This window comes from Dreissena polymorpha, chromosome 12 (assembly GCF_020536995.1).
Source record: "Dreissena polymorpha isolate Duluth1 chromosome 12, UMN_Dpol_1.0, whole genome shotgun sequence".
NCBI classification, from domain to species: domain Eukaryota; kingdom Metazoa; phylum Mollusca; class Bivalvia; order Myida; family Dreissenidae; genus Dreissena; species Dreissena polymorpha.
The window spans coordinates 38,137,335-38,162,560 of NC_068366.1; the positions used below are offsets into that span (position 1 = coordinate 38,137,335).

A 25,226-nucleotide genomic window follows, 5' to 3' on the forward strand; every position below is an offset into this window, starting at 1 on the left:
ACCGTCTTTCAGCCCCCTCAAAGCGTTTATAAGGCTGGATTTTCCACTGTCTGATTCACCAGTGATGGCTATATTGATTTTAACGTTTTTCCATGCATTTTTGTCTTTCTCCAACCTTCGTACGAGATCTGTGTACCCGCATTGGTCAAGCACATACTGATATTCGGTTGATTCTTGTTAGGTAATCTGAATTGAAAGTAAACGCAACTCCATACACATCGTTAAATAAAGTATTAAACGAAACGAAAGTTTTATTGTAATGAGTACTTTACCAAGTAGATTTCGTCAATTTCATCACTTCCAAGATCGTAGGTATCTGTATAAATAGAGAAAAAAGTTTGAATTTGTGTCTTGTTTGAAGATTAGGTGTCAAATAAAGTTGATAGTGGGCAAATACAGACTGATATATCGACTGACTACAGCGGGGCTAATCACGTGACGATTAAGATGGCAATCTCCGTGCCATATAAGGTATTTTTCGCCATTTTATTGCCTTTATTACTTTTGTTTAATTTTACAATGCCGCTCACTTTCCAGACATATCAATCAGGAAGGGATAAGCGTTTATTTCGTTTATTTCGTTTTAATATAAGCTTTCTGACTCGACGTTACTCGCTTCGAATTTTCTTGCGGGAGCTGTCATTTGGTGATCCCGCTAATTTTGTTATCCCCTCTTGGCTAACATACAAAGGATTTAAATCAAGTGAAGCTGATAAAGTGATCGTACATTGTTAAATTAAGTCAGCATATGGCTCAAAATAGTATCTGTCTGTATGGTTGCCCCGTGTTTGATTATGAACAAATATATGTATGCTACTGACCTTGAAAAACATAACATATGGATGATATGTTAATATGCAACGAGACAACAGATAAACAGGTTTCACAGTATGTAATCAAGTTCAACTTTTATGTACTCAACTACAATAACGTGTAGAAGGATACAAAACCCAATACAATCCGATAGTAATACTATCTCCTATAAAAATCGTTTCAAAATTAATTGATTGGGAAATATATGGATTGAAAAAAAGAAATAAAGTACACTACATAGTTTTTTTGCTGCCTTTAGTCAGAACTTAATAAAAATATATCAAACTGGTCAATTTTGGTAATTCCATCTGAATATGTATAACAATGTTTAAAACAGAACACGTAACATTTCATAATCCAGTTTATTTCAACTTGTTTTATTTGTGAGCGTTAGCTCACAAATAATGAAGAGGCAATTTTGCAAATCAGTTTGGGCTTATCTATGCTAGGAACCGTAGCCCCTGACTGCCTGTGTGGATAACTGCAGTAAAATTAAGCAAACGACGAATGCTAAAAGCGTCCGCTCTCACCACCGCATCTGCCTGTGTATGTATGCAAAAGCATTAAACAGCTTGTAAGACAACGTTGGCCAGTCTAGTGTTTATCATTGAAATCTGTGCGTATTGGCTGCTTTCTTGTAAAACGAGGCTTAATGCATTTCAAATAAGATTAGCCTGTGTACACTGATTAGCTGTATCGATGATTTAAAAAACAACATCTCGACCTGTGCTTTAAGACCCACCCTTTATACATGTGTATTGGTTGTGGTCATTTCAAACTTGCGATTTAGACAGCTTTAACATAATTTTGAAAACTGAGTTGCGTCTAAGAATATACAACAGCGAACAAATTCAGTGCCTTCAGCGCTTTGATTTATATATTTTTCGCTTCTGCAACTCTCCGTGACTAAAATGTTATCTCGTGAAACAAATATCACGGAAAAAACGTCTACACATGCTTAGTTATACAGGATTAAAAGTACTTATAGAAAATAATGTCAAGAGAGAGATACAGAGAGCGACAGAAAGAGAGACTGACAGACAGACAGACAGAGACACAGAGAGAGTCAGAGAGAGAGAGAGAGAGAGACAAACAGACAGACAGACAGGCAGACACAGAGGGAGGGAGGGAGGGAGGGAGGGAGGGAGGGAGGCCATGACCATCCATTAAACCACCTTCATCATTATCGTCAATTTCTAAACGTCTTAACGTGGTCACTGTATCTATTGTTTTTTGTGAAAATCCACCAGTAGCTCTTTTAGCTCCTTAAACAATGTTATTCAGTTGATTTCGATCATTAATACATATTAATTTTATCTGGAATGATATGATGCATCGGTGTGTATTTGTGTAAATAATAGTGAATTCAATTGATACGTGTATGAACTTCAATTAAACGTGCATCAGGAATGTGTTATTTTGCTGGTCTGGTAAAAGTTAACCATTGATTAATTCAATTTTAACACATTCGATCATTTCATTTTAATTTATTTTAACATTGTTTCATTACAATGCTTATTGGTTTAAGTTACTTTACAAGTGTATTTAATTGGTTTAATTATTCAATGCTTTTCATTTCCCATTCAACCGCAAAGTCCCCAGTTTTAATTATTTTTTATTTAATATTGTGCTGTTTGATTTTTGTTCCTGTATTGCAATTGTAATTTGTCGCTTACTTCAACTAAGCGATATTCAGATATTTACAAGAATCTTCTAATAAAGCTGTATTTCGTGTTATCATTTCAATATTTAAGAAATTGTTGCTTCTGTCGCTGTGGCTATAATCAGATATATAAATCACACTGTCAACTAACAGCTTAAAATCTCAGATTTACTGACTTTAGTTTTTTTTTACATGTATGATCATATTGTATCCTTTTGTAAGATAGTTTGTTTTCATTATTTTTGGCGTAATATGATGCCATAAGTACAAGAAATCATCAATGTCTTCAACAAGATTTGCAAAACAAACATCGATAAGACAAAATATGAAAACTCTTAGTGAATATTTTATGACATCATAAAGTTAACAACCGAATCTTTGTAGTGGTTAACACTTAATCTTGAAAATCTTTGAAGACAAGACCAACACACGTTTAAAACGCAATGATTCAACTATCGTTATCTTGCCTTTGCTTAAACACAAATGAACTTGTCCAATCTATTTTAGTAAGCTTGTATTAGGTTTAGTTAGATTACATGATATAATTTAAAACGACCGCAAAGCTATGCTCACGTAAGCCTGATGTAGAGTTACCCACTGGTTCTTACATACTGCTCATTGCTTGTTTGCATGTATATGTTTTTCATTTGGCTCAGTATAATGCAAGTAAATCGAATATTACACATTAAAAAACATTCTAATACTGTTTATATAGGGAGAATATTGTTGGTGACTTTTGATAATATGATATATCAGACGAGTAGAATAGGATGATTCTTGCGAAGCACTTTCACACGCAATATCGGACGAGTCTTATATAACATGTACCTCAAGCAAAGAAACACATTGTATTTATTATTTTACTAGTTTCAACACATTTGTTGAAAACTAGACATTTTACAAGTAAAATAAAACAAACCGCATTTATTCAGATGTTAATAGTACATCATGGTATGCAAATGACACAGCCTGATGACATCAACATGAATTGGTAGGTTTTAAACATTTTAAACACGGTTCTAGATAAAAAATGCATTTAAACATACATTAATCGAAGAACAAATAAGTGGCTCTTGTCTTAAAAGGGCTTGTTCACACTTAAATTGCATTTTTTTAAGTTTTTCATTTAATGCTTTAAATTGATAAATTTAAACATCGTAAATAACGTGCTCCAGTATAAAACAAAAATAAAGTTAAAATAAGAAAGAAAAAAGAAAGTAAGCCGCACCAAGGCTCGAACCGGTTTTTTCCCCGACTAAATATAGATTTTAAATATAAATTTAAATATAAACACGCATTGTGACAACAACAACAACAACAAATATGGCGGAATCTGTATTGTCAAACACGGAAGAAGAAGGTAAAATATGTTTTTTTTATTGTAAAACTCAATAGTGCGTATGATTTTTTTTTATAAAAGTAGGTTAAAATAGTATAACTGATCAAATGATTCGTTTTCGTTACATAAGTATATGCATATACATCACAGAACGCGTAAATACTGATTCTCTTGTTTACACTTTAGTTACAGACAGAGACCAAAATTAAAAGCCAAGTTGAATACAGAATTAACTTTAGTATTCGCGCAAATAAATTAAATTTATCATTAGCTTTGGAGTACTGAGATCATTTAAACATTACAGTATCTTTTTCTTTCCTCATAGCTGACAACATTATTTGTTGGCAGGCAATTCAAGATGCTGTGCATTTATTGACATATTCATTATTGTGTGTTATATGACAATGACATTTATTATTAACTAAAATGCATTTGAATGGTACCGGTAGTTTATTAATTTAAACCCAAAACTCATAGTTAATGAATTTATATCAGTTTCTTCTGCACAGCTATTTTATAAATAAACTGAATAACCAAAATATTTTTGAAAATAGTAACACAGTTTAGTAATTCATGGCATCAAATGCATGTAGCGGGCGCCAGACAACTCGCCCCAATACCAACTTGCCCCAAAACAAACTCGCGCCAAAGATATGGTCACTCGCTCCAACCAAGAGACAACTCGCCCCAATTTATTTTCGTGCATCTTATTGTTTCTTTATTTAAAGTATTTTATCTTTATATTCTTTGTTAATTTAGCAAAGCACGTATATATTTTGATAAATGTTTATTTCAACAGTACATTGTATTTTGAATAAATCAAATACAGGTCATCTGAAATGCATGTATCATTATATTTGTAAAAGCCAAGAATATTCTGGATATTCCTCTTTTTTCAATTGTTTTGAATATCCTCAAGATTTGATTTCTTGAATGTTGAAGAAAACTTATTAGATAATAATACCACATATTTACAACTCACTTTTTTAATATAGACCATACATAGTTTTAAAAAGTGGTTGAAATTGTGTATTTACTTTTTCAATAGGATACAACCATAATTAAACCAAGAAGTTTATGAAGAAGGGATCACTGGATTTTGTCACTTTGGTACAAGAAACAGAAAAGGTATACTTATTTAGCTGCATTTTTTCTGTTGATTTCATTTGAGAATATTGAAATAATTTGTAGATAATGTTTTCAGATATTCAGGCAAGTTGTGATTTCATTGAAAAAAATATATGTCATTTCACAATAATCTTGAATGGAAACAGAAAAAACCACAGTTCAACGCACTAATTGTTGATATATAAAACAAAGTCTTTGTATGTAAAACTGTGTTGCTACATGAGCAAAAAATTTAAAAAATGATCCTACACTACACTAGGTGAATATTGAAATTTTACACAAAAAAATGACAGGAATGTTTAAAAATGGTGTCATGAAAAATAAAAAATTATATATGTACATGTAGCTACATCTTGTGTCAAAATTCTTAGCTTTATGTTCAAAACATTTATTGTTAAATGCAGAAATGTCTTTTCTAGGATATCATAGACCACCTTACTTATACGGAAGCATAGGAGCTGTTGAAGGAAATTGCTGCCAGACAGTCAGCAGTTATAACTGACAGCCTGTCCTGGCCCAGCTTGGACCATCCTCAAGCTAACAATGATGGTGTGTTTGCAAGAATTGTCCATTTAATAGACCATGATGAAGACCAGCTTTGTTGTGGCATTGCCTGACAATACTGTACAAGCCAGAGACCAGTATGTTTACTGTTGTTGAATATGACCCATTTTACATGTTTATTTTTCTGTGGGCCTGTTTAACAGAATTAATAATGCACTTTATCTATTTCAAATATGTTATTTTTCTGTGGACTGTTTAGCGGAATTATTAATGCATTTTATCTATATCAAATATTTTATTTGTCTGTGGGCCTATTTAACAGAATTAGTAATGCATTTTATCTTTATCAAATAGTGTTGCTTGTAATATGAATATAGAACACGTAAAACTACTCATGTAATTGTCTCAGCTTAAAATCAAAAGTGTAGAAAATTTTACTCATTTACTGTCGAAACAGTGGCCATTATAATCCTGCATCTTAAAAGTTGGACAATAACAGCTAATATATATATATATATATATATATATATATATATATATATATATATATATATAGAGAGAGAGGAGAGAGAGAGAGAGAGAGAGAGAGAGAGAGGAGAGAGAGAGAGAGAGAGAGAGAGAGAGAGAGAGAGAGAGAGAGAGAGAGAGAGAGAGAGAGAGAGAGAGAGAGAGAGAGAGAGAGATTTAGCAAGGGGTTTTGAGTTTTTTATGTGTTCATATTTTTCAGAAAAAGGGTTAAGTGGTAACTGATCCTCTCACCCTCCTTATCCAGGAAACGTTTCGGAACAACGTGTTGGCACTGAAGATGTGGAGGACACAGATTGATCACAGTACATCCTTTGAATACATGGACACCTTCAACGGGACAACAAAACTGTACGTGCCTTTTTTTGACAGGAAGTAGTTAATAAAATTATTGTTAACAGCTTTTTTAGTCTTGTTGTTTAAGAATGCTTGCAACATTTAAGTGGATAAATGGTTGATTTAAATTTAAATCTTCAGTTATTCATTTTTTATTAAATGATGTAATCTTATTTCTTTCAATATAGTGTAAATAATAAGAACATAATTATCCTTTGTATACAAAATAAAAACCAAGTTTACTGTTCTATTAATCATTATTTATTTATCTTGTTTTTTTGTCAGAAATATTACAGGGGCATACATACAGTATTCCTCAAATAAAAGGGGCAGTTCTTAGAAAATTAACATGTATTTTAGCAATGCATATTCAAACTTTTTCCACATTTATAACCATCAACAATATGTAAGTATCATAATGTAATACAAATTAATACTATGAATTTACTACTGATTTTGCCGTGCCTGTCATCAAATAAACATGTTTTACTGAAAGTTTCTTAAAAGATGTTATGTGGAAGACTTAATCAATCATTTAATAAATATTTGAGCCTCGCTCTGGGAAAAGGGGGTTTAATGCATGTACTCAATGTTGTCCAAGATAAGGCTGTGCAGACTGCACAGGCTAATCAGGGGCAACACTTTCCGCCTTATCTGGATTTTCTCTAAGAGACGCCTTTTCAACAAAATATACAATAAAGCAGCAATTGTCTGCCTGATTGGTATGATCAGCACAGGTTAATCTCGTACGACAATTTACGCACATGCATTAAGCCCCATTTTCCCAGGGCAAGGCTCACCTATTTAGGTTTTAGCTGTCTATATGCTCTTTAACTTTTGAATCATGATGTAGTTTCATACAATAATGTATTATGAGTCGTTTTTAATTGATGCATATTCTTTTGTTCAGTGTTGAACTCAACATGTATTATAATAAGGTGTTCACTTAACATTCTTGCAGTAACATTCTTGCAGTAATGTTTTGCTGTGTAATATACATGTAATAATAAATCAAAATTGAACAACTAGCTTCTTATTTCTTCATGTTATTTATTAAAACATTTTAAACCAGAACAACAAAGTCCATAACATAATGAACACAAAACATAATACTCTATATTCATGAAACAAAACTATGATTGATAACATTTTGAATAAATGTTTCCAACTTTCAACATTTGACAGATCAAATTATTTCTGAATTCCACCAATTTTTTATTTATGGATAAACAGCACTTTATCATCTTTATGACAGTTTATGTAAGGCTATTACAATAAATGGTTGTTTATAGACTGATAAACAATGGAAAACAATACATAATCTATGTATAGCATTGTGCTTTGATGTCATTGTTAATAGAATATAAACTAGAAATGGCGCGGCAGAGGCCGACGCGTATCCCCACGCCGAATGTTTGACCTAGGTGTGCCCCAGGGTTGGTAATGGGGCCATGCATAGCTGAGATTGACCGTATTGTCATTAGAGAAGTTCATCATCAATTAGAAGTGAATTGGTGTAGAAATGAAGAAGTTATAGTAAAAGGCAATTTTGGGTGGGTGTGACATATCTGGGCAGGGCGCCCCAGGGTTGGTAATTGTGCCATGCATAGTTGAGATTGACCGTATTGTCATAAGAGAAGTTCAGTATCAATTTGAAGTGAATCGGTGTAGAAATGAAGAAATTATAGTAAAAGGCAATTTTGGGCGGGTGTGGTCTATGTGGGCGGGGCCCCAGAGTTGGTAATGGGGCCATGCATAGTTGAGATTGACCGTATTGTCATAAGAGAGGTTCAGTATCAATTTGAAGTGAATCGGTGTAGAAATGAAGAAATTATAGTAAAAGGCAATTTTGGGTGGGTGTGGTCTATGTGGGCGGGGCGCCCCAGGGTTGGTAATGGGGCCATGCATAGTTGAGATTGACTGTATTGTCATAAGAGAAGTTCAATATCAATTTGAAGTGAATCGGTGTAGAAATGAAGAAATTATAGTAAAGGCAATTTTGGGTGGGTGTGGTCTATGTGGGCGGGGCCCCAGGGTTGGTTATGGGGCCATGCATAGTTGAGATTGACCCTAATGTCATAAGAGAAGTTCAGTATCAATTTGAAGTGAATCCGTGTAGAAATGAAAAAATTATAGTAAATGGGAATTTTTTGGTGGGTGTGGCCTATGTGGGCGGGCGCCCCAGGGTTGGGATTGGGGCCATGCATAGTTGAGATTGACCCTAATGTCATAACAAAAGTTTAGTATCAATTTGAAGTGAATCCGTGTAGAAATGAAAAAATTATAGTAAATGGAAATTTTTGGTGGGTGTGGCCTATGTGGGCGGGGCGCCCCAGGGTTGGGAATGGGGCCATGCATGGTTGAGATTGACCGTATTGTCATAAGAGAGGTCCAGTATCAATTTGAAGTGAATCCGTGTAGAAATGAAAAAATTATAGTAAATGGAAATTTTTGGTGGGTGTGGCCTATGTGGGCGGGGCGCCCCAGGGTTGGGAATGGGGCCATGCATGGTTGAGATTGACCGTATTGTCATAAGGGAGGTCCAGTATCAATTTGAAGTGAATCGGTGTAGAAATAAAGAAGTAAATGTAAAATAACCTAAAAAAATGAGTGATAATTTCTGACGCGGCCCCACCCCAACCGCTATAACTTTTGACCCAGGGGTCAGATCAAAATTCCAAATAGTGCAGGGTCGCACATATGCTCATAGCTACCATGTGTGTAAGTTTCAAGGTTCTAGTGCTTTTAGTGTAGGAGGAGATAGTGGCCAGGACGGACGGACAGACGGACGGACAGACGGACGGACGGACGGCGGAGATAACCACAATATCCCCACCTTTTTTTCAAAAAGCGTGGGGATAACAAATGTGGTGTGCAGCTAGCACTCAACATTGACTATGGTAGCTTATACCTAAAAGAGTCAATAATTCCTGTTCATAGTCTTTACTTGTGACAAAAAATCAGGAAAATGCTGAGCCCAATGTTTATTTAGCTATTTGCCAGACAAGGTTTTCACAAATTCTTCTGTTTCAGAGTGACATATGATCAAATACTTTGGATCCTCTATTGTAATAACAAAACAATTAATTCACCATATTTGATCATGGGTCTCCCATAAAAAACTTAACACAAATCATGATACATTACACCTATAAGAGTCAACAATTCCTGTTAATGGTCTTGACTTGTGACAAAAAAATCTGGAACTTGGCCCAATGTTTATGTAGTTATTTGCCAGACAAAGTTTTTACTTATTCTTCTTTTTCAGAGTGATCTATGATTGAATACTTTGGATACTATATTGTTATAACAAAACAATTAACAAAATTCACAATACCTTACACACTTAAAACTCATATACATATTCTCATGGCTTTTCAGGGCACTTGTATGCTATGTTCATGAGTATTTTATCAATGATATTTCTGCCCTATGTTTATAAGCAGTTCCCTTATTAAAATCACATTTTATCACCATGATGATGACAGGACAGTCGACCATAATGTCACACATTTGGTCACGCCTTCATATTACACAAATAAATTCAAGCATCATTTCAAATACTAAAGTCATCTACTGACTGAAAAAACAGCCAGGGTCACACATGCACTTTCATACTCAATGGTATACATCCTATAAAACCATGCTGCCAAATTCACACAACATGTTCCTACCCATAGTCAGTTATCATTGATTTCAGCTTTGTCAATTTTTTAATTCATAATAATGGTATGTTGAAGTTAGTTACAACAACATAGTTACATACACCATGTACCAATTTGTATGAGTAAATCTTAATATTGTTTCCGGGTTGCTTGCCCTTGACCTACTGGATATTGCAGCTCCTCATTAGCCGCAGGTGGATATATAAAGGGCAATTGTAGAGGCAATCAGCTTTGGATAAGCTAAATCAACAAGGAACTTTGATCGAAGGGTTTTTTCCTTGATGATCTCTGTGTACTCAGTGCATGTACGTGTATCCCTTCTTTTCATTGATTGGCACCACCGTTCAATTGTTGGCTGCCTTCAATTTACTCTGAAATAACATATAAGCATATTTGTTATTTTGAAAATGTACACTAAAACTTATCATAAAAACTATGTATGAAATTTGTTTGCTTTTTTTAACATTATTTTATTCATATCATGCCAATCAGGTAACCTACCAATACTTTTCTGGGCTACTTGATTCACAAGTATTAACTTAGGAACCTACCAATACTTTTCTGGGCTACTTTGATTCACCAGTATTAACTTATGAACCTACCAGTACTTTTCTGGGCTACTTGATTCACCAGTATTAACTTATGAACCTACCAATACTTTTCTGGGCTACTTGATTCATCAGTATTAACTTATGAACCTACCAATACTTTTCTGGGCTACTTGATTCACCAGTATTAACTTATGAACCTACCAATACTTTTCTGTGCTATTTGATTCACCAGTATTAACTTATGAACCTACCAATACTTTTCTGGGCTACTTGATTCACCAGTATTAACATATGAACCTACCAATACTTTTCTGTGCTACTTGATTCACCAGTATTAACTTAGGAACCTACCAATGCTTTTCTTGGCTTCTTGATTCACCAGAATGAGCTTATTATATGATGAAGTTTTCATACTTGAGTCACTAACTGACAATTATTGTACTACTAGAGATTGGAGGAGAATGGCATTGAAATAATTTCATGACCAATCACCATACAAGTTATCTAAACGGTTCAGAAAACAAACCAGCTATCGGATATCCTCTGGTTTTCATAACATAATAAGTTTCTGGTAAAAAAAAGATAAAGCAATTATATTACCAAGGAACTTTAGCAAGCACATAGAATCTTCTTGAATATAAATATATTATTTTATCAATTAAAATATGCTAAGACAGGGTTGTTTGCATACTCTAAGTTAGATGTTATCTCTCCAATTCCTGACACATGACCAGGTGTGGTACTTCCTTGTGACACAAATGACAGGCCAGGACCTGGAAAGGGCTGATGACCGTGCATAGGTGAAGAGCTTGTTGTTCTAACATTATGCTGAACAGTCAGACTTGCAATAGTTTGGCCCGCACGTCTTCCTAAATACCTTAAAAAGAAGGTTTGTTTTAGAATATAAAATTGATCACATATCAATTTAAAGAAACAACAAAATTGATGTTAAAATCAGGGAATAAACTGTATAATCATATTATCATATCATAATAATTGATTACATAATCAATTAGTGACTCAAGTATGAAAACTTCATCTTATAATAAGCTCATTCTGGTGAATCAAGAAGCCAAGAAAAGCATTGGTAGGTTCCTAAGTTAATACTGGTGAATCAAGTAGCCCAGAAATGTATTGGTAGGTTCATAAGTTAATACTGGTGAATCAAGTAGCCCAGAAAAGTATTGGTAGGTTCATAAGTTAATACTGGTGAATCAAATAGCACGGAAAAGTATTGGTAGGTTCATAAGTTAATACTGGTGAATCAAGTAGCCCAGAAAAGTATTGGTAGGTTCATAAGTTAATACTGATGAATCAAGTAGCCCAGAAAAGTATTGGTAGGTTCATAAGTTAATACTGGTGAATCAAGAAGCCCAGAAAAGTATTGGTAGGTTCATAAGTTAATACTGGTGAATCAAGTAGCCCAGAAAAGTATTTTTAGGTTCCTAAGTTAATACTGGTGAATCAAGTAGCCCATAAAGTATTGGTAGGTTACCTGGTTGGCATTATATGAATAAAATAATGTTTAAAAAAGCAAACAAATTTCATACATAGTTTTTATGATAAGTTTTAGTGTACATTTCAAAATTACAAATATGCTTATATGTTATTTCAGAGTAAATTGAAGGCAGCCAACAATTGAACGGTGGTGCCAATCAATGAAAAGAAGGGATACACGTACATGCACTGAGTACACAGAGATCATCAAGGAAAAAAACCCTTCGATCAAAGTTCCTTGTTGATTTAGCTTATCCAAAGCTGATTGCCTCTACAATTGCCCCTTATATATCCACCTGCGGCTAATGAGGAGCTGCGATATCCAATAGGTCAAGGACAAGCAACCCGGAGACAATATTAAGATTTACTCATACAAATTGGTACATGGTGTATGTAACTATGTTGTTTTAACTAACTTCAACATACCATTATTATGAATTAAAAAATTGACAAAGCTGAAATCAATGATAACTGACTATGGGTAGGAACATGTTGTGTGAATTTGGCAGCATGGTTTTATAGGATGTATAACATTGAGTATGAAAGTGCATGTGTGACCCTGGCTTTTTTTTCAGTCAGTAGATGACTTTAGTATTTGAAATGATGCTTGAATTTATTTGTGTAATATGAAGGCGTGACCAAATGTGTGACATTATGGTCGACTGTCCTGTCATCATCATGGTGATAAAATGTGATTTTAATAGGGGAACTGCTTATAAACATAGGGCAGAAATATCATTGATAAAATACTCATGAACATAGCATACAAGTGCCCTGAAAAGCCATGAGAATATGTATATGAGTTTTAAGTGTGTAAGGTATTGTGAATTTTGTTAATTGTTTTGTTATAACAATATAGTATCCAAAGTATTCAATCATATATCACTCTGAAAAAAGAAGAATAAGTAAAAACTTTGTCTGGCAAATAACTACATAAACATTGGGCCAAGTTCCAGATTTTTTTGTCACAAGTCAAGACCATTAACAGGAATTGTTGACTTTTATAGGTGTAATGTATCATGATTTGTGTTAAGTTTTTTATGGGAGACCCATGATCAAATATGGTGAATTAAATGTTTTGTTATTACAATAGAGGATCCAAAGTATTTGATCATAGGTCACTCTGAAACAGAAGAATTTGTGAAAATCTTGTCTGGCAAATAGCTAATAAACATTGGGCTCAGCATTTTCCTGATTTTTTGTCACAAGTAAAGACTATGAACAGGAATTATTGACTCTTTTAGGTATAAGCTACCATAGTCAATGTTGAGTGCTAGCTGCACACCACATTTGTTTATGTTCCATTAACAATGACATCAAAGCACAATGCTATGCATAGATTATGTATTGTTTTCCATTGTTTATCAGTCTATAAACAACCATTTATTGTAATAGCCTTACATAAACTGTCATAAAGATGATAAAGTGCTGTTTATCCATAAATAAAGAATTGGTGGAATTCAGAAATAATTTGATCTGTCAAATGTTTAAAGTTGGAAACATTTATTCAAAATGTTATCAATCATAGTTTTGTTTCATGAATATAGAGAATTATGTTTTGTGTTCATTATGTTATGGACTTTGTTGTTCTGGTTTAAAATGTTTTAATAAATAACATGAAGGAATAAGAAGCTAGTTGTTCAATTTTGATTTATTATTACATGTATATTACACAGCAAAACATTACTGCAAGAATGTTACTGCAAGAATGTTAAGTGAATACCTTATTATAATACATGTTGAGTTCAACACTGAACAAAAGAATATGCATCAATTAAAAACGACTCATAATACATTATTATATGAAACTACATCATGATTCAAAAGTTAAAGAGCATATAGACAGCTAAAACCTAAATAGGTGAGCCTTGCCCTGGGAAAATGGGGCTTAATGCATGTGCGTAAATTGTCGTATGAGATTAACCTGTGCTGATCATACCAATCAGGCAGACAATTGCTGCTTTATTGTATTTTTTTGTTGAAAGGGCGTCTCTAAGAGAAAATCCAGATAAGGCGGAAAGTGTTGCCCCTGATTAGCCTGTGCAGTCTGCACAGCCTTATCTTGGACAACATTGAGTACATGCATTAAACCCCCTTTTCCCAGAGCGAGGCTCAAATATTTATTAAATGATTGATTAAGTCTTCCACATAACATCTTTTAAGAAACTTTCAATAAAACATGTTTATTTGATGACAGGAACGGCAAAATCAGTAGTAAATTCATAGTATTAATTTGTATTACATCATAATACTTACATATTGTTGATGGTTATAAATGTGGAAAAAGTTTGAATATGCATTGCTAAAATACATGTTAATTTTCTAAGAACTGCCCCTTTTATTTAAGAAATACTGTATGTATGCCCCTGTAATATTTCTGACAAAAAAAACAAGATAAATAAATAATGATTAATAGAACAGTAAACTTGGTTTTCATTTTGTATACAAAGGATAATTATGTTCTTATTATTTACACTATATTGAAAGAAATAAGATTACATCATTTAATAAAAAATGAATTACTGAAGATTCAAATTGAAAACAACCATTTATCTACTTAAATGTTGCAAGCATTCTTAAACAACAAGACTAAAAAAGCTGTTAACAATAATTTTATTAACTACTTCCTGTCAAAAAAAAGGCAGGTACAGTTTTGTTGTCGTCCCGTTGAAGATGTCCATGTATCCAAAGGATGTACTGTGATCAATCTGTGTCCTCCACATCTTCAGTGCCAACACGTTGTTCCGAAACGTTTCCTGGATAAGGAGGGTGAGAGGATCAGTCACCACTTAACCCTTTTTCTGAAAAATATGAACACATAAAAAACTCAAAACCCCTTGCTAAATCTCTCTATATATATATATATTAGCTGTTATTGTCCAACTTTTAAGATGCAGGATTATAATGGCCACTGTTTCGACAGTAAATGAGTAAAATTTTCTACACTTTTGATTTTAAGCTGAGACAATTACATGAGTAGTTTTACGTGTTCTATATTCATATTACAAGCAACAATATTTGATAAAGATAAAATGCATTACTAATTCCGTTAAACAGGCCCACAGACAAATAAAATATTTGATATAGATAAAATGCATTAATAATTCCGCTAAACAGTCCACAGAAAAATAACATATTTGAAATAGATAAAGTGCATTATTAATTCTGTTAAACAGGCCCACAGAAAAATAAACATGTAAAATGGGTCATATTCAACAACAGTAAACATACTGGTCTCTGGCTTGTACAGTATTGTCAGGCAATAACAGTATCCAGATTAAGTTTGCAAATCCAGATTATTTGCAAACTTATTTTTTTTATTTATTGAACAATTGTTATGAAATTTTGCATATTTGTAGGGGGCATTGAGTACATACATATCATTGAAAAAAAAAGAGTAAAAATGTTTTTGGAAAGTAGAGTTATTTGATGATAAAGTTGCCATCCCCCGTTGGATCACAACGGAGTTTTGGCTCCCCCGTTAAGAATTGCAATTTTCCAACGGGAGATTTTTCCAGACGGGAGAATTTTACCTATATTTTACAAAAAATGTAATTTAAATATTATGCTTTGTTTTCTGTTTCAATGTTTACAAATACACATGTTTAAGTTATAATTGTAAGAAATATGTACTTTAATAAAAAAATAAAGTGTTTGTAGATTTTCTTCTCCCGTGGGGTTTTGACGGGGGATCCCGTGAAACTCCCATATCCATAAAACTCCAACGGGGTTTTCACGGGGGACCCCGGCAAACTCCCATTTAAATTAAACCCCAGTGGGAGTTTGACGGGGGATCCCCGTCTAACTCCAATTTATAAAGAACTCCAATGGGAGTTTGACCAGAGAAGGGAGGGGGGAACCAGACTTCAATAAACAGTTTATACCCATTGCAATATATTCTATAGTATAAAGAGTAAAAGACACCAAACTTTATTAAATAATTGATGTTTTCTTTTTAAGGTGTCAAAATCAATTTATAATTTTTGAATTTTCTTAACTCGTTACGTTACGTTGAATAAAATGTCTTTTTGAAAGAGATTAGACCCACATATAGGTTTTTGTGTGACGCCACAAGAGGGGTTTTCCGTTACTAAAAATAGATTGGCCGTCAACTTCTCGATCGCGGCCTATTACATTGTATCAGAGTAAAGGTCGTCGGAAGACTTAATACTTACAATTTCACAAAACAAAACTATAACTACCCGTATTCTTTTTTAAGTAAGACTTTAATAAATGATATTTCAAAAATTATAAAACATATAATAATAATGAATATTATTATAAGTGGTGCGGATGCGATAGTGTTATTTTTTACAGAGATTGAAATTTAGTGTAAGGGGTGTATTGAATCGGTTATAAAACAAAGCCCTTAAATAGCTCAATACATTTAATTTTTCAATCTTGAAATGTAGTTTTAATTTTCTTTTACATTGAAGAATTTTCGTTTCGTTTACATTGAATGTAAATATTAATAATTTAAGTATTCCAATTGAAAAATACACCTGCATATTTTGCAAATTGAACTGTCTTTGCATGTACATGTATATTGAAAACTCTTCTCTAGTGATAATGAGCGATACAAATCTAGCATTTTATGATACCATAAATCTACACATTTAATTTATTTTACGCAAGTATTTTATATATCCGTATATAATGACCAAACGCGATTGCTTGTTTTCATGATGATGTTTTGAATACTGCAGTAACACACGATCTTTACACATTATAGCAGAGTTTACATTTGCAGGTACCCGTTAAATACGTTGTGTAGCAGTAAATTTGTAAAATATTTTAAATGTATAGTTATTAAACACTTTATTGTTATTTTTAAACTGGCTAATGTATATACTTAATAGTTCCTAGCTGTTAATCCATTTCGGACAAATGTCTATTTTTTAAATATGTTCAAATATTTTATTTAAGCAACTGTTTAGTTTTTGACTTAATATGCTAACAGATGACATGAAGGTATCATAAATTGTGTTTAATGACCAGACACATGTGGTTTATGCAGAGACCCCATACAGAGTCATACAAGTATAGGTCCCTGGGTTTATTACACACTGTTTTCTTAGTAAATGTCTGGACAGTATCCGATCATATCGAGGTAATCGGTTTGTGATAAACAAAGGGGCAATTAAACACTGTGTTAAAAATGCTGAAACAAAGAGTGTCAAAACTGGTGTGAACAATTAAATAAAAGCATTTACATTTATCAAGAGGATTTAGTTAATCTGCAACAAGGTAAGTTTTTACAAACAAATAGGTTCAAATCAGTTTCTATATTTGATTACAAAAATTCAATTAATTTGTTGTTTGTTTTCGTACTTATTTGTGTTCGTTCATTGGATTCAATTTAATCTGAACGAATTTCAAGTTCTGAGTATTTTTTGTTCTTCAAAATGGTCGCGAATATGATTGTAACCTTATCACGATGCGGTTCATCACATGCAAACAATAGCAGAATGGCCGCAGTTTTGACGGCCAAATTTGAGCATGCGCAAACGTGACGTCATTATCGGAATCCCCAAAACCTCCTATTGCTATTTCTGGAAAGATGAATTTAAAACGTTCCATAATTTTGAAAGACTGTATAAATAATAAAGTGACTTATCTCGAAAATATATTACATTTACCTTTTGATAATCCAAACGTTGCTTTTATCCATTTTTGTGATGATAAATACAATCCAGAAAGACAATAACATTGGAAACATACTTATTGTCATTCGGAATTGTATTATTGTGTTGTTTATTCCCGTTTAACAGTTTTTGAAGTTTTTTGCTCGAAATTTTGGGTCCGTCTATAATGCGTATATGACTCATTTTCGCGAATATGAACGAAACGAGCGAATATGATCGAATATTTGCAATATTGATGCTTTTTCTGCAATGTTTTTATCAACAAATTACAGTTAAATGTAAAATATAATTAAGACTGTTAACATAAATAGATCAATTCTCTAGCCATTATCATGTTTCGAACTCTAAAGTCATGTTCGCGATTATGAACATTGTTTTTAGGCTACACACAACCAACAATAACCACGACGACTCCACAATACAAGGTTTACAGTCAACTCGTACCTTAGTCAACTCGCACGGTAGTCAACTCGCACGTTGTTTGGTCAACTCGCACGGAAGTCAACTCGTACCTAAAAGTCAACTCGCACGGTAGTGAAACTATTGATGTGTTGATGGGTTCTGAATGAGTTATTTATGCATAAACACAAATGAGAAATACTTTCAGAGTTTAGTTCAATACTTTTTATTGCAATATTTTCACAAAATAACACATTTTTTTTAACAAATTGTGTTTACACCAGGTTACATTATCGGCACATTATAACAGACAGTAAAAGTACTTTTTAAAATATATTTTTTAAACTATTATTTTTATTAAAATATTTGAAACACACATTGTCAAAGCTTTATCATGTACATACTTCATCTATATACTTTTATTTTAATATTTATTTCAATATTTACATACAGTATCAAAGCTGTACAATATGTACACAAGTAGACATACATCTATATACTTTTATTTTAATATTTATTTCAATATTTACACACATTATCAAAGATTTACAATATGTACACTATTATTGTAATTTAATGAATAGGACATAAAGACTGATAGAACTATGAATTATTAAGAATTTAATATTTGTCATAAAACTATTAATGAAGATCCCGTTACCTATGGAAAACTTATTGCGCACACAATTATAAGTAAAAAAACGTATAACAATAATGTTAACGTGAGTACAAATACGTATAGCTTAGTATCATATAAACCGAGTATATATGATTATCATACCTACATGTATTGAAACATTTTTCTACGCAAAGATTATTAATTTTACAATAATAAGTAAAAAAACGTATAACAATAATGTTAACGTGAGTACAAATACGTATAGCTTAGTATCATATAAACCGAGTATATATGATTATCATACCTACATGTATTGAAACATTTTTCTACGCAAAGATTATTAATTTTACAATAATAATCAGTCATAATACAATTTTACCGAATCAAATGTGTATTTTATTAATAATTTAATAAAATTGCCCAGCATTATTAAAATTTGAACATGAGTTACAGTTCTACATTAATTAATTAAATATTAAATTGTAAAGCATGACAAATTAAAATATTTATTTAAGTATTCCATACTACAGCCTTATTTCTAGGCAACCCCTATCAGTAATAGCCTTATCTACCCCTCGATTATCAGTACCCTGATCAGCTCTGAATGACTGACAGATTAGCTGTTTATTGTAATTTTAGGGGTGGGAAATAGGATATGGTGTTTTCAGGTATTGTTACTTTCTTGACTGATTAGGTGACATATGGTTTATTATTACAATTCCAAATTAACAATTAAAGTGATATTATGGGCATGTTTCACTGTTGAATTGAGCTGAACATAATTAACAGGTCAAAAGAGTTAGTTTAAATGTGGTTACTGACGAATTATCTGCAACTCATCTTGCTGCCAGTTGTTTATAAAAAGTATATATTATAATCGATATTTTACATGACTCACCCAGTCCTCTAATCCGAAATGATCCGTAAAACAAAATAGTGTATTTGTGTCGTATGAACGAATCTGCACTAAAACTAGATTTAGATTCACTTCGTAAATCGAATCTTGTGTGTCGTCAGTTGTCAAAACGAAACTACGGTTGATATTCAAATGCATTATTTTTCTCTTTCCGGGATATTGTTGTATAACAGTCTGCGAAATAAGCGCACGCCCGTTGGCCTGGGCGTGTAAATTATAGCTCGGGCCTATTAAAATTGCCATATTGTACGCCCGTCGGGCCAGTAGAATTTCCGTGTATCAATATTGTTTCATTTTTAAGTGTGATAAAAGTCATTATTTTGTGAGTACTTCGCGAAGATTTCCGACAGAACTTCGTTCAACTTCGCCTAAAATACGAGATTTAAACGCGTTCCGATTGGTCCATACATTCAACGGTCATTTTCGAGTCGTAACACAGGCCACGTGGTGAACAATTTAGACTGGTTATTTACTAGTGGCACACGTCATGCTGATGTGTTTTCTGCTGAAGTAAACTTATCGACGTACGCGGCTTGCATTTCCCGAATAAACATCGTTTTACTTTGTAACCTTGTTTGTGTGTTTATTTCCAAAGTTGTAAGTCCCTACGCGCATAAGGCTGCATAATGCTTAAATGCGTAGCTGGAGTGAAGCCTGGTAAGAAACTGCCCACTTCTGATCGTAAGTCAACAAATGACTATGAAAAATCACGGAAACATGAATTTCAAGAAAAGTGGTAAAAAATCAGTGATGAAGGAGAAGCTACTTCTGTAAGACAGAGTTTAATAAGCTACGCTTAAAAACACAGCATAAGAAAAAAGTCAACATGTATGATAAAAGTATGCCATCTATGCCTTCACTTGTCAAGTAAACTTCTGGAAAATAACTATCGGGTTGCTTGTTTTACAGGATATGGTTTCTGACTTAGAGGATCTCCAGGATTGCAGTGATGATTAGATGAACGAAGAAGTTGTTTATCACATGTTAAATACTTATAATTAATAAAGGACATAATTACATTGACTTGTTATATTGTGTTGCAATTGTTTTTGCAATAGGCTTTACAGTTAACATACCCTGGATACAATTTTACTTTTAATAGATTAACTGCTATTGAAAGATGAAACCCTTTATCAGGGTGTATATTTTAACAAATTTACTTTGGGCTAGTAATTTTGCTGCTGGGCTACTTGTCTTTACCATTCCAGTAGCCCGAATGGCTAGTGGATAAAATGAACTATCGTGAAGACTGAAATAATATTATTAGGTTAACTGCTATTTTATTATTTGAGAACTTTGTCAAATATTGAAGTTGATTAATTAGTTTCATTTAATTCTTAGAATTTTACATTATGACAATTACTTATTTATTCATGTTAGATGGGATAATTAATTTAATAAAATATTATGGTTTAATTGATAAGAAAACCTTAATTAAAGAAAGGAAATTTAATCTGGTTGGAAGCGTGCTATTAATGGGTATTACAATCAAGCAACAACAACAACAACAACATAACCTTTATTAAGCTCAAATCACAAATATAGTGACACATGAGTATACAGTGACAATGCATCTTTTACAAAGAGTTATTAACAATTGTGACATGGTGTTAAACTTTACATAGAAAATAGAAAAGAGAAAGAGAATTGGAGATGAAAAAAGATATGAGACATACATTTGAATTGAGTGGGGGAATGATGATGTTGACCTGAGAAATAAACATTTTTTATTCCTTTGGCCTGAATAACCTGTTTGTTTACATGGATTACTGATGCAGACTATAGTTATGGTTTTTCCATTCGGTTCTATTTAAAACCCGGTGAATTTGATTGGTTAATTTATTTTTGTCTGCAGCGCTTCGCTGATCTGTGTGTAAACCCTGGAATTAGGTCAGAAATGTGCGTATTGTTTGTGTTTTCACTGTTTCCTCTGTAGAATAATCGTGGAGAGTTTTTCATTTATAGATCGCATATTAACTAAACTTTCAAAAGTGACGTATAGATTTACATTTTGTAGACCGACATTGTCTGTTAATGTAATTCTACTTGGGATTAATTGGTGTGTTTAAATTAAGTAATGATCAAATGTGAAGTGACCCATTCACGTGACATTGACCGATGTTGTGTCAGGCCAGATTAACCATGCCCATGTTTGTCCTGTGTCAGTGACCATGTGATTCGTAAGTAAAGGACTTTATGTTATTGTTTCAGCAAGTAGCTTTATATAATCATGTACTAAATTGTGTCGATTTGACCTGCAGTAGTGAGATTGCATGACAAAAAGTACTTTACTGTACATGTATTTGTGAAGTTGTGTAAGTTTATACATGGCACATGAAATGGGTTATGGAGGTTTCGGTAAATGACAAGTTCGGTAAATTGATTTATAGAGTAAAAGCCGTGGAGGTTTCGGTAAATTGATTTTATAGAGGAGGTATACCTACAACGAGGTGTTAATGACACCTATTATCGGCTTACAATAACATTAGGGGCACTTATTTGCAAACTGTGGATTAATTTTGATGTACATTAATTGAGTTGTTTGGCACTAATTAATTTATCGGTTTAAATGTACGGACTTGATTTTATCAAATTAGAGATGTTTTTTCTTGTGTTTTTTCTCAACCAGAAACCAGAAAGAAATAATAAAACATATAAATAAATATAAAATTCAACATGAAATCATTTTTATTAAATCATATTTTACAAGAAACTTTTTAAAATAGCATTAAACTTAATTGAAGAGCTTACATTGATTCCGCCATAAATCATTATTTCTTATTACTATTATGTTACTATTATGTTATTTAAATAAAAGCACCAATTTAAAAACAAACAACAGTATTGCGTTATTTAAATCGTAAAATTAACCAAAAATTTCCTAACAGAATTCGTTTTTCAGAGGTTGCATTTTCATTTCCTTTAATTCTTTACCTTAGGCATAGCATTAATTACTCTACTCAAAATTAATCCACAGTTTGCAAATAAATGCCCCTAATGTTATTGTAAGCCGATAATAGGTGTCATTTACACCTCGTAGGTATACCTCCTCTATAAAATCAATTTACCGAAACCTCCACGGCTTTTACTCTATAAATCAATTTACCGAACTTGTCATTTACCGAAACCTCCAGCACCCCATGAAATCAATGGTGAAAGGCATGGATGGGTGATGGAGAGGGGGGATGAGTAGAAGTGCTGCAATAAGTAATAAGTGTCAAGTGTCATTGATTAAAAAACATATTCCAGCAAGGTTAACAATAAGCTTGAGATACAAACATACATGTACATTGCATATAATTTGGCTAGTGCAAGGTTTAAAATATAAATCACAATTTGCTAACAACATTTATGAGTAAATCAGTAATTTCAAATTTGTGACATTGATATTTGTTGCCAGATTGAAAAAACATGCGTACAAATATTTTAAACATGCGTAGTGAATGAAGTTAGGTATTCAACATGAACTATGATGTAGTAATACCAATATGTAAGATGATTAATTCATCTTATAAAATATTAATTGATTGATTGAGACGAAATGCAAAAAGTACTGCATTAGACATGATTTTGTTCTCTATATAAATAAATTTATCAACGTGTTAGCGTTTAAAGTAATAATTTTTGTGGATATGAATTAGTCTTATGAGGTTTAATTGTTGAAATACATAAAAGATAACAAACATAATTTAACATATACACTAAGTTAAACTTATCAGCGGGTTAATGTTTGAAATAATACTTTTATGAATTTACATATTTTTTTTAAAATCCTTTAAGGACCTTGTTGTCAACAATTCTTTAAATTTTAGCGTATTTATTCTACAGTAGTAGTATTTTTTTATAAACTTCCTTCTATGTTCATTAAAAAAGGGACATATAAGCATGTAGTGAAATTCATCCGCCACATCTCTGCATGTACAATGAGGGCATGTTCTCTCATTTATGTCTTGATTGGTCCATCTACCTGTCTCATTTGGGAAAAAGTGATTACCAGTTCTAAGTTTAATAAATAAAGATGATTCATATTTAGTTAGTGTGATTAAATATTTCTCTAATTCAATCTTATCCTTAAATATTGAATAGTTTAAGCCTTTTGTTGAGTTTTGAAGTGAGGTATGCCAGGTTTGCTGGTATTGATTAAGTAATATGCCCTTTATAGTGTACTTTACATATTTTTATTTTGGAGTTGATCTTGATTTAGTCATATGTAATTTCTGCCAGTTTGTGTGAAGATATTTTTTACATAATTTATCCATTTAGATTCAAAGTTAGGAAGGTTTAACATGTATTTATATATGAGATATGCTAATTTATCCGGTTTCCCTGTTATTAATCTATTCCAGTATGCAATCATTCTGCATTTTATAGTGAGATCTATGGGGTATCTTCCGAATTCTGCGTATATCATATAAAGTGGGGAGCTTTTTCTTAGATTGAAAATTTTTCTCAGAAATTCATTGTGTATTTTCTCTAGTAAATCAATGCTTTCATAGCCCCAAACCTCTGCTGAATATGTTAATATTGGCAGGATAGTGTTATCAAAAAGTTTTAATATCAGATATATTGGTAAATTAAGGTTATTAATTCTTGAATAGAGTAGGTGCATTGCTTTCCTTGCTTGTTGTGCAAGATGTTTCTTTGCAGTTAGGAAGCTACCAGATTTTGCTAAAAAAAACACCTAGATATTTGTATGAGTTAACAATTTCTAGAGACGTGTTGTCTATTTTAAAAGAGAAGTTTCTATTTTGCCTTGATCCGAAAATAATTACTTTTGTTTTATCCTTATTTATATTTAACTTCCATGTTTTACAGTAATCAGCAAAGTCATTCAGACAGTTTTGTAGTGTTTGGGCATTTTCAGCAATTAAGACTGTGTCGTCTGCATATAATAGTACAATTATTTTGAGAAAAGTAGCAATATCGTTTTCTGGATTTGTAAGTTCTATACCATGGTGGCCTTTAGATTCTAAGTAATTCCCAAGGTCATTTAGGAAAAGGGAAAAGAGGATGGGCAATAAATTTTCTCCCTGACGCACGCCGCAGTTACATAAGAAAAATGGGGAGTTTTGAGTTCCATTAGAGTTACATGATGGTACATGATAAGCATTCACACACCTGACAAGGCTTTATCAAAGTGTCAACACAGATAAACAAAGACTTCAGTTACACACATTGACAAATTATTATGTTGGGCTGGGCAATTCTAAGACCTGGTATTGTATTAAAAAATTCCATTGTTGTTCACCTGATATTTTGATTATTATTTTTATTTAACTGCCTATAAACAAAAGTGTTTCATTAAAAAAATTATTATTTTTATTCTTATTATCCATTAAGTTGTTGGATTTTCTCTCATTGAAGGATTAGTGATAGAAGTTGTGTTTTGTAATGTTGTGTATTGAAACATATTTTAGTCTGCAATTATCAGTATTCATTTCAAAGCCAGTATCAAATTCACACCATTTTATGTTATAATTTTTTAAAATGCTACTTATACACGAATACCTCATGATTTATTAAATCTACTATAATACCACTAGTATGCTCCTCTTAAAAATGTTTTGAAATGTAATGTACTTTTTACAAAAATTGTACTCAATTCAAGTCCACTTCAATCATACAG

The 25,226-nt window shown here is 32.5% G+C and overlaps 3 long non-coding RNA genes across 3 annotated transcripts in view; 1 reads left to right on the top strand and 2 right to left on the bottom strand.

Moving 5' to 3' along the window:
- Positions 1 to 265: 265 nt before the first annotated feature.
- The window catches only part of LOC127852919 (uncharacterized), a 50,900-nt gene continuing 25,939 nt past the window's right edge, over positions 266 to 25,226 (bottom strand). The window contains exon 3 of the long non-coding RNA XR_008036359.1: positions 266 to 316. This is a non-coding gene — a long non-coding RNA (uncharacterized LOC127852919). The remainder of the gene's footprint in view (positions 317 to 25,226) is intronic.
- Positions 3,780 to 5,439, top strand: LOC127852915 (uncharacterized). Its single transcript, XR_008036356.1, has 3 exons — positions 3,780 to 3,836; positions 4,864 to 4,943; positions 5,363 to 5,439. It is a non-coding gene; the product is annotated as an uncharacterized LOC127852915 (long non-coding RNA).
- Positions 14,603 to 25,226, bottom strand: part of LOC127852914 (uncharacterized) — a 34,864-nt gene continuing 24,240 nt past the window's right edge. The window contains exon 4 of the long non-coding RNA XR_008036355.1: positions 14,603 to 14,822. This is a non-coding gene — a long non-coding RNA (uncharacterized LOC127852914). The remainder of the gene's footprint in view (positions 14,823 to 25,226) is intronic.